Source organism: Centrocercus urophasianus, unplaced genomic scaffold (genome assembly GCF_019232065.1).
Source record: "Centrocercus urophasianus isolate 14NV4802_14NV808 unplaced genomic scaffold, USGS_Curo_1.0 seq_12, whole genome shotgun sequence".
NCBI lineage: Eukaryota > Metazoa > Chordata > Aves > Galliformes > Phasianidae > Centrocercus > Centrocercus urophasianus.
The window spans coordinates 65,570,390-65,582,490 of record NW_024884364.1 but is presented as its reverse complement, the minus strand read 5'-3'; positions in this window follow the sequence as shown (position 1 = coordinate 65,582,490).

Genomic DNA, 12,101 nt, shown 5'->3' with positions numbered 1-12,101 from the left:
CAGCATCCTTGCTTAATACGTTTGAGACTTTCCTGCAATTCTGTGAAGAAAACATCTTTCTTTGCCAAGTTTCCTCTGGTTTTATTCAAATCTATAAGAGATTTCCCAGTAGACACGCCATCAATGTGGAAGAATCTGGGATGTTACAGATGTTGTTTGCTACCTGTACTATGATACCAGTTAGAGGTCACAATCTCTGAATGGGGACTCATCATCAGAGTGTCTACATGCACACTCTATAAAAGGAAGATGTTTGTCTACAAGGCTTTACAGTCTTAATAGACTGAAGACTTAAAAGACAAAAGAGAAAAGAAAATAGAGCAAGCTTAGCTGCTTTGTGAAAGCAAAGTGGCAGAGACAGACAAAACAGCTGGAGCTCTATAACCCTTTAAATTCAATTACCTCCACTGAATGTACTAAGAGTCATCACGTAATGCCTCCATTTAAATCTTGGAGATCAATTAAAAATATTTATGAAAAACATAAAAGCCTGAATTTAAAAGGGAACAATGCTTATCTGATTAGTACACTGATTTTTGCCACGTTTTAACAGTTTAAAGGCTTCCATGCCTTAAGGCTTACATGCCTTAACAGTAAAGATATGATATTATTAAAACATGTGAATAACATATTAAAGCATGTGAATAATTTTGCTGACTCATGTGGCTACATATACAAAGTTAGAATGACATACTTCCTAAAAGCTCTGTCTGATCACTGTACATGTGATCCCTTTTAAAATGAAAAATAACTCATTTGAAACAATAACAATATAGAATTATTTAAATGATGCTTCATTTTCCCTAGTTTCTCCATGAAAACAGACATTTAAAAATATACTAACCCAATTGTGTAACTTCTGACTTGTAAATATTTTGTGTTTTGGAGTATGTAGAGATTTGTCTATTAAGCAGGGGATATAAGGAAAATCTATATGCCTTTCTCCAGGGAAAGATCTGATATCACAATTTTAGCACATGCACAAACTTTTATTTTCCACAAACATTTCTTTCACACAAAATAAGGAGAAATTCCCAGCATAATTATAACTGAAATTAAAGAAACATGGATTGTAAATTTAATATAATGATCAGGGAAGATACTATATACTCTAAATACTGGAATAATAAGGGATAAGATTGCAGTGTCCCACCAGTGGTTGGTGGTAAAAGGAAGATATGCTAATCTCCCTCAATTCTCAAATCTCCATCTCAAAGGAAGATAACTAGCTCATCTCCCAGTTTTTATTTGTCAATTCTTTAAATAAATAAATAAATAAATAAATAAATAAAGTACTATAATCACAAGTATACATATTTTCAGGCAAAAATATGTATTACATCTGTCATTTTAAAAATTTTATTAAATTTATTAATATTCCATTTTGCCTGTTTTTGACTTTTCTATTGTTTAAATTAAAAAAAAAAAAAAAGAAACTCTATTTGGGTCATTCTAGTGTACGCAAATAATATATATCATATGAAGGTTTCAGTGACTTTTATTGTTCATTTATTTTCCAGAAATCACTTAACATTTCCTTTTCTGGAGAAACTTGTAATAAAATTGCTATAACAGGAAAAGCAAGCCACCTAGCAGTATAACCTGCAGAGAAATGAACACTTCAGCACTTATTTTTTATGGGCTAGTTAACCTTATTGGATTAATATAACTGCAAAAGCCTGACCTCCGTTGCTGTTGATCAGAGCTAAAATTTACTGCCATAACATATTATTCTGATCACTTCAGAAAAATAAAGGAAAAGAGAAAAAACACAAAACTTATGATAATTGTTCAATCTACTTTCCTAATATGTAAAGCTTGACATTTTCTGTTACAGTAGGTAAATTAGAAAATAAGTTTATGTTCACATTCTAAAAGCCTCCAGCAACAATACACCTAATGGAAAATTGCCTATCAAATAAATAAAAATGTCAAGCATTTAATATAACCAAATCTAAGATGTGAAATATAATGTATTAGGAGCAGTTAAATTAACTCAAAATGAATTAGTTCTGAATTATTATTTTGTTTGTTTTTTTAAATTATACACACATTTGCCAGTGATTTTGCCAGTTTTCTAATAATCACCTCTCACTATCTGATTATTTGAAATAGAGATTGTCTGACATTTGATACCCTTTCTATCAGGTTGAATAGGATCTTAACTTTTCCACAAACATATTCCATGCAGTCATTATATTTGGTCAGTCAGAATCTTGTAAATTAATTATTTTATAATGCTTTAATTAAGTTGAAATAACATGATAATATACATAATAATACTGAAAAATAATTAAAAATGTATGAATATTAAGTCATTTTCTAGAGAGGAAAATAACCCTGTATACTTTATTATCTTGAATGGAAAACATTATTAATAAAATTATGAAAAATCCTCATGCTGCTATAGACTTTGTTTCACTAAATAGTTAGATTGACCAACCTTGTAGATTTTGTCAGAGACTCTGAATAATAAACATAGCTACTTAGTATTTCTGAAAAGTCAAGTACACTTTGGATTCTAAATTTATTGATGAGGAAGGCAAGTCTTATAATGTTTTCTTTATTACAAGAACAAAAATTAATTTTAACATAGTGATACTTTTATTGACTAATATTTCAGAGATTAATGTAAAAATGTGGAATAAAATACAAAGAGTTAGCAGTTGCTTTTGTCTAACTATCTTGATTTTGAATGATTTTGAATGATTTATGAAATGTACTTGGATCAAAATGAGCAGGTTAATTATTGCAGAGAAAATCCGGAGATTTACATTTCTTCTTTCCTATCTTTGCTTTATTTGGTGTTGTGCATACAGTTAAAGGTATAAAAAGGCTTTTTAGAAAGTGAAAAAACAGTACTCAGGTGCACGCGTTGAAGCATATTCATAATATCGAATTATGAATCCAGCATAGTATCACACCATCTATAAGGAATTTTGTGGTATCACATTCCCAGAGGTAACCCATGCCTCCATTATGCCTCCATTTGGTTTAGAATCAGTCTCCTAAAGATCTTTTTTTTTTTTTTTTTTTTTTTTTTTTTTTTTTTTTTCTGAAGAGTCTTTTAAGAGATAATAATGTTTATCACTGTAGTTATTGTATCATTCAGAAATACCTGGAGCATTTATACGGAGACACATCCTAAAGAGCAGCCTAGTTTCAAAGAAAAAGTCTGTAAAGAGTAAATTTAAAATATACTGATAATTTTCTGATATTAGAATTGAGGTTGAAAATTTTATATCTTGTTTAATTGCTAACTGCAAGGATATTAGTAGATGTCACTTGATTGTATTTGTCAACAAATACTAGTGTTGGATTGTCCTTCCTGAAACTTTGCACATTACAAAGAGTAAGTCAGGTAAAAATTAAAAAAGCTTAGTTATTAGGCTTTCCACACTGATGCGTTATATCCTCCCTTATATTTTTAGTTTAACTGCTTACTCTCTAACATTTAATGGATTAAATCGTTTTAAAAGTGCTTTATAGAGCATAATTCTTTTCATGACTATTTTGAGAACACTGTGTTGTCTGAAAATAAGATCTTGACAGCTAAGCATGAAATGCACTGATTTTTCTGTTGTTCAGAATTTGAAAACAATAAGACCACTTTGACGTATTTAATTTTTGTTTTTTTCTTCTTGGAATTTCAGTGGGAATTTGGTCATAATCAATTTGCTTAAATTCCTCTCGTCAGCAAGTGCATCAGCCTCCCATATCTGTAGCATTACTTGAGCAAGGAGTCTATGAGGAAAATGGATACAAGATTAAGTTGTAAAGTAAGCTGTACTGAGAACATACAAACAAAGAAAATCAAGCAAATAACAACAAAACACTGGAAATTTCTTTTACTGTGCTTTATAGAACCATACAATCATTAAGATTTAAAAAAATCTCTAAGATCTTCTAGCCCAAGATCAACAGGATCATCTAGCCCATCTATACCCACCACTGCCATGCCCACTAAACCACGTGCCCCGGTGCCACATCTCCACATTTCTTGAACATCCCGAGCTATGATGACTCCACCACATCCCTGGGTGCCTCACCACTATTTCTGAGAAGGAGTTTATTTCTAATATCCAAACTGAAACTCCCCCTGATACAGCTTAAGGCTGCTACCTCTCATCCTTTTACTCAAGGTGCAGTCTCACCAGTGCCGTATATGAGGGAGCAGTCACCTCTGTAGTCCTGTTGATTACACTATTCCTGATACTAGCCAGGATACCATTGATCCTCTTGCCAACCTGGACAAAGTGGTAGCTCATATTCAGACAGTTGTTGGCTAAGACCTCTTTTCCATTGTGCAGTTTCACACTCACTTTACCCTAAGCCTGTAGCATTGCACAGAGTTGCTGTGGCCAAAGTGCAGGATCCAGCACTTGGTCTTGTCCAAGCTCATACAATTGACTTCAGCCATTGATCCAGACTGTCTGGATCTATTCCTATGGCCCTTGCTACCCTCAGACAGATCAGCACTTTCTTCCAACTAAGATTTGTCTGCAGACTTCCTGAGGTACACTCAATCCCCTCATCCAGATCAGCAATACGGATATTAAAAAAGATCTGCCTCAATAACAACAACTGCAGAACATCACCTGTGACCAATCACTGGCTAGATTTAACTCTATTCACTGCCACACTCTGTGCCCTGCTATCCAGTCAATTTTTACCAAGCAGAGAGTACTCCTGTCCAAGCCATGAGCTGCTAAGTTCTTCAGAAGATTTCTATGGGTGGCAGTCAAAGGCATTGCTGTAGACTACATCCACAGCCTTTCCCTCATCCACGAGGTGGGTCACCTGGATATAGAATTAGATGGAGAGATCACTCAGGATCTGACTTTCATGAACCCAGGTTGTCTAGGCCTCATCCCATGGCTGTCCTGCACATGCCATGTGATGGCACTCAGGATGATCTGCTCCATGACTTTCGTCACTACTGAGGTCTGAATACAAGGCTTGTAGTTCCCCAGATCCTCCTACCAATTCTTCTTACTGACTCTAGTTACCTGGGACCATCTCAGTTGACCGGGACTGCTGATAGATGATTGAAGCTCAGGAATCACTTCTGCTAGCTCCCTCAGTATCCTTGGGGGGACTCCATCTAGCCTCATGTAATTGTGAGTCACTCACTGCTTCCTCCTGAATCATGGGGGGTTTATTCCGCTCACTATCCCTGTTTTAAAACTCAGGGAGCTGAGTGTCCCTCTTCCACATGAAAGTAAATTAAAATCTTAGTTTTCTGGATAATTTACCGTGTCATACTTGGTGTTTTTTATCTGAATGGTATACATTCAAAGCAATTTTCTCTTTATGAGTTGTAAGCCATTGTTAGATGACCAAAGCAAAATAGAAGATTTAAAAAAAACCTCTATGGTTTTGCATCTGGATTATGTAAAATTTCTTTTGCTTCTAATAAACTTGATGTTAAATACCTATTCCCTCCAGATAAGGTTTTAGGTTCATTTCTGTACTCTGCAATTTCACTTTGTTTTAGCTTGAAAGCATTAAAAGATTTCTGGATTGTCTTTTAGATAACAACAGTGCACTCAGAAATGGGTTTCGGAAATAAAGTTAGTTCTTCCAGTATGATGATTCTGAACTATTGACCTGTCGAGGGACAGATGATGATGTTGACTTTCACTCTGCCTGCTTCCTTAGCTTTAGTCATTTTTTCTCTAAAATTTAGTAGTGGCAGGTTACAAACCAGAGGTCAAAGTAAATGAAGTGACAGTCAACCCACTTCATTATTCTGTGCTGTGATTTGTCTCGGACTTTTAGTCTTTCAAATGCAGGAGATGTTTTTTGCTCTGCAATGGTGAGGTGAATTGTAAATTGGTTTAACATTTTAACCAGAAGGCTCTCTTCCTCTGCTGTCTGGATGTAAAGCCTTTGATGATAAACAGTGGTGATGGCAGAGTATATAATGAATGAAGGCACTGGATGGTAGTGCTACTTATAAAAAAGAAGCTTGGAGTTAGTTAAATCTGTGTGTTTAAATTTAGAATAGGCAAGTCATTTGTAATGAATAATTTATAGAGTTAAATTTCATCAACTTTTTTTTTTTTTTTTTTTTTTTTCACCACTTGTCCACAAACATATGGCAAAGTTCTTGGATTTATTCATTATCCAGAAAATATTCATTTATTTCTTCAGTGAATAAATTCTTGGCCTGCAGATTGCTCATGAGCAGTTTATAGGGAATAGTCAGAAGGTGCACTGTGTATGTTAGTTTCCATGTCTGCTTCGATATACTGAGAATTAGCAGTATTATTATGACTAAAAGATCACATGAGCAGATGCTGTGGTGACAGCAACATTTTAGCTAGCTCTTTATTTAATTCTCATTGGAATATAATATAGTACTCTAACACTACACTTCAGGATTTACCTAAGAGTGTATAACAGCTCTTAGTAAATGAAGGATTCCTTTAGTTTACCAGTCTTGTTTACGCTGTAGCCCCACAATAGTGTTGGCACAGCTGAGACCACAGTACACAGAATTGCAGTTTAGGCAGAAATGAATGTTTAACAGCAGGAAGTCATTACATCAATATTATCAGCAAAGTTGATCTACTTAAAAGCTTGAAGAAAAAATCATACCAAGATTCTTGATTTACATCCTGTTGTAAGCACTTATTCTCTCTGGAGAGCAAAGAGAGGGCTCTTATTTATTTTTAATTTTATTATTATTATTATTATTTTACTTAAGCTAAAGGTTTGCTTGTCTTTTTTATTATTTCTTTTTAACTTTTTTTTTGTTATGTTAATAATTCAGAAACATGTTAATTTTAAAGAGAACGTTTATAGGCTGGAAGAAATATATCATTAAAATTAGTAAAATCAATTGGAGCTTTCATTGTTTGGAGAATGGACAACATTTGCATAATATCAGGTAGCGTGCAGTCCCCAGCTGTTAAGGATTTTATTCATGTCCCAGTGCAGATGGTCAAGTTTGAGGTTATGAGTTATGGTAAGTAATAGAGTTCTTTGTAGAAGTGATTGTCATGCCAATCCGTTCCTTTTCCACAAACAACGAAGAATATTCCTCATCTTCTCCCTGTACATGTGGTCTGTAAACTGCCACGGTATCTCTCTGCAAGTCCCACTTAGTAGGAGGACATTCTTGTTTTTGCTCAGTAGAGCATGAACAGCACACTTCAGAGCATATCAGCAGGGACATCTTCTCAACTCCTTTGGAAATAAAAGAATAGGAGAAAAGACATTTTTTACTGTCCTGAGGATGTCTGTGAATAGTCATCTGTAATGTACAGGCATACTTTCCCCAACATCAACTGTTTATGTTCACATACAGGGTAAAACTTGGTCTAAAACTGTAATAATGAGGCAGAATGAGTAAATGATAGATATGACAGTTGTAAAAAAGCAAATATAATGAAGAAGAAATAATCCTATTTCATAACTTAGAGCAATTCTGTTCATTACAGTGTTGCTGAAAAATCCTCAGCGTGTGATTAAATGTCATTTGAAAAGCATATCGTAAGAAAATGAAAGATGATACTCTTTAAATTAAATCCTCTTCATCCACAGTATGTATACCACTGAAGGAATACAGTGAAAACACTCAAGTACTTGCCTTGAATTTCATGAAACACATGTAGAAATTCAAACATAACTGCTGAGTTTCTGGGTCATAAGTTGTAGGTGGTGAACACAAACTTGTGCATGCCTGGATGTGCTGCCTTGCTCATAGCTGGACATTCAGACACATTCCTTGCCTGAGAATCACCCTGCAGGTTATGACATAGGTGGCCTCTGCCTGTACTGAACATATACAACAGCAAATTCAACTCAAAATGTTATATCTGAGACACTTCCACTCAAAGATGTGAGGGAGGAGTTACTTTTATGTTTACACATGGTGTACTATTTTTAGCCATTATCAACAGACTGGGAGAACAGAGTTCATAACTGTTCTCAATTCAAATAGGAAACTCCCATTTTCCGTGTGAATGCTACAAATGCAAGCTGTAAAATCCAGGAAAAAAAAACCCTCCATTACTTCAACTGCATCTGCATTTTTGTGCAGTCAGTAGCATGAGATTTATAAACAGGGAATTAAAATACTGGAGTATAGGTTTGCTTCATAGTGATTAGTATCTCTTCATCAGAAGTATGAAGTGTGAATTTAAAATCCATGAAATCAAGGATGTTCTTGAGTTGAGAATATTCCTATTGCATTTTGTAAGTGTAATGAAAAATCATAACAAATAGCCTGTGTGCTTTAAGAAAAAAGTTTTCAGGAACCTGTTTTGAGCTCAGACGTAGTGACATGCATGTAAGACAGAAAAATGAAATGAAGTTCTATATATTCGTGGTTTTGTGTTTGTATTGTCTATTTAACATGCTTCTGCTTCTCATGGTGGATATTACAAATCCCATTTTAAGAATGCCAGTTTTTCTCTTTAATTGTCCATGGAATGTGAGAACGCAAGGAATCCCTGAATTATACTCCTGGGCTCACTGCCTAACATCGAATTGCTGCAACACTTTGTGCCAGGAAGCCTAATCCCATTTGGGATCTGACCCAAATGATTTAATCATATTACACTCAAAGCTATTGTGATAGCTTTTACGCAAGACTTCTAATATTTGCAGAATAAATACATGCAATGTGTTTACTTTAAGAGAGTAATTGTTGATTAAAAAAATCTTTCATATTATAATTATATTTCAGTCTTCACCTCACACTTACCAAAGAGGAAGCAGACTCAATATTAGGAATATGTTTTCATGTTTGTATTTTTCTCGATAAAGAACTTTTTTTCCCACTTGCTCTTATCAAAACTATTTTGAGATGTTTTAATTTATGGATGTAATGTTTTAAAAGACAGAAAGTAAATGAAAATACAGTTTAGCTGTATTTTTCATTTTATTACAGTTATCACATTTGATAACAATTGAATTTACAATAGAGGTAAATCAGTTTATTGCCATTTACTTTTCCAGAATGCAAGTTGTCAGAAATCTGCATTATGTTTGAAATGGCAAAAAAAGCAAAAAAAATCCAAGGCTATGAACATTTTTAAGATAGATTTACCTACAGCATTTTGATAGATTCTAATTAAAAATAAAAGAAAACAAAAACTAAAAACAAAATACAGTATTATCTTTATGATGTATAATTTAATTGCTCATCAGTTGACACACCTGAAGAAGATACTGTCATACATAATCATGAAAAAAATTAGGAAAATTGAGATTTCAATAAATTGTCAGATTAAATACTGTTGGCAATATGTAAAAAGAAATATTGGTGCATCTAATGGAATTAGCACGAGCTTGAAATGGTCTCAGACATCATACGATTTGAAGGTGGGATATTTCCCCTTTAGCAATAAAAACAAACCACAGAATTTCATCATAACTCACCCACTGTGCTGGCAGCATCAAAGATGCTTAGTAACCTCTGTTTGAGTTGTCATTTGGAAGACAAATTTGTTCATCCATCATGACTGTCAAAGTCCTTTTCTGCAACTGTATCAGTAATTAGCTATGCCTTGTTAGTGCTCAAGGCAAGTACATCTGTCATGTTTAAATAAAGGGGTTTTTTCTTCTTCTCAATTTCAGATAATATTTTAACCTTTTTGCTTTGTAGCATCAACAGACATCCAAATTATTGACAAGATCATGTCAATGGCTTTTGAAAATGTCTGTACTATATATGACTGTTGTTAAACTGTTGCCACTCTAAACATTTCAGATTATTATATACAATGTACTCTGTATTAAATACAGAGTAGAGCAAGAGAAATACAGGAAAGAAGGTTGGGCTGATTTTCATTTCAAGCCTTACTCCGATGTGTTGAGCTTCTCTTTGTGACTTCTGTGTGCCACCAGTTTCAGCTGATTCTGATGTAGCTAGGATCAATCCTTTGTTACTTAAATGCGTTATAGCCGCCTGTGTCTTTGAAAACAGAGTTATCTATCAATCTAGCCACATCAATAAAAATGACCCCATATAATCATAATTAATTAAAAAAATAGTTTATGCGCATTGATTACATCTGTCTTACCAAGAAAAGTCATTCATTGAATGATTTCATGAACAAGATGTATTTCAAGTATAATAAAGTTCTGTGTTAGTATATGACATTATAAATTAAAAAATACAACAGTCTAGGTGTCTTGAACTAATACAAGCACAGAACTGAAAAGAACTATGCACTGTTACAGAGTAAACTGCTCCTTCTTCGTTGGCTTTTTTTTTTTTTTTTTTTTGCCAAATTTAACAGGCATAATTGGGGCATAGGATGACAGATTCCAGATTTGGTGTGATGGGGGAATCCTCAATTTGATAGTTTCCACCTTGTGTTTTCACAATGCCTTGAGTTGCACAAGTATTGCCAGTGGTTGGACAAAAAGAGTGCTTGGACATGAAGAGTTTATATTATGAAAAGTACAGAGTTTATTGATTTTTTTTTTTTTTTTTTCTGTGTGTGTTTCTTGTCAGTGGTGGATGAAACGTATTAAAACACATTTTTTAATGACTCATTTTTTCACAAAAACTGAATCTGTCCATGTTGTTGAATGCAACAGTGTTTCAGTATAATGTGCAACAGTTTGATATCCCTGTTTTGTCATAGTTGCCTCTTTTTTTTCCTTACATTTTCCTCCAGAAATTTGTTTTAGGATAGTCTGAACCTTAACATTCATTGGCTGTATTAGCTGGATTTCTATTGAATGTTTGAGAGAACAAACAGTCTGCACAGTGGACATCAAAACTAAGGTGACCTGAACTAATTTTTCTGCATTTGGGTACTTTTGAGCTAATTTTCATGGGGTATACTCCTCTTTAAAATATCGTTTGGCATACATGCCCCCTGATTTTGAAAGTACAAAATACAATTTACCTTGTTTTTAAATTAAAATTTTGCTACTTCATTCTTAGTTTCTTGTGTTTATATCTTTTGTTTACATGACTTTATATTCATAGAAAGACAGATGCCTTTTATGAAACTGTGCCTTTTTTTTTTTTTTTTTTTAATTGCTTCCATTAAATAAGAATGCTGTTCAGAATGAATCTAGATGTTGATTGCTGCTCTCTAAACTACTAAGGAAGGAAAAAAAATCAAACAAAACAAATCTTACAATGAATCATCATCACAGGAAATGAAAACAAGTGAAATACCTAACTGGCTGACAGTCTCTCTGTTAAGGCTGATGCAACCCTGAAGTATGAAAAAGTTAAAAAAAATATATAACAGTTACATGAACTCTTTAAACTATAATGATCTTTCTTTCTCTGCTTCGCTTGAACTTGCTTAGTCTAATGGGCTTTGGATGGACAATATTTTCACTGGCGGGTTGGCTGTCTGAGAGAACTGGGTTTTTAACTGATGTACATTGGGGGGTGGGACCCTACAATAAGATGCTCACATGCTTGAGAGCAACAGAGTGGAAGAGTGCACCTATCAGAGAAATGAGAAATACCCTCCAACCATCCAAAAAGGCTTGATTAAAAAGAATAGACAATTGGCACAAATACAGAGCTTCTGTAGAAACATTTGCAGCATTTAACAAACAAAATGCTGTAGACACTATTCAGATGAAAAACTGATTGATATTGAAATCAAAATATGATTTGATTTCTATTAGAGAATCTTGGTGGGATTAATTACATTATTGGAATGCAACAATTGATGGATATAAACTAAGGAAGTAAATATAAACTAAGGTAGCGAGGCCCTACAGAGGGATCTGGACAGGCTGGAGAGCTGGGCTGAAGCCAATAGGATGAGTTTCAACAAGGCCAAATGCCGGGTCCTGCACTTCGGCCACAACAACCCCAGGCGACGCTACAGGCTTGGGGCGGTGTGGCTGGAGGACTGCGTAGAGGAAATGGACCTGGGGGTATTGATTGATGCTCGGCTGAACATGAGCCGACAGTGTGCCCAGGTGGCCAAGAAGGCCAATGGCATCCTGGCTTGCATCAGAAACAGTGTTGCAAGCAGGAGCAGAGAGGTGATTGTTCCCCTGTATTCAGCACTGGTGAGGCCGCACCTCGAGTACTGTGTCCAGTTTTGGGCCCCTCACTGCAAGAAAGATATTGAGGCCCTGGAACGTGTTCAAAGGAGGGC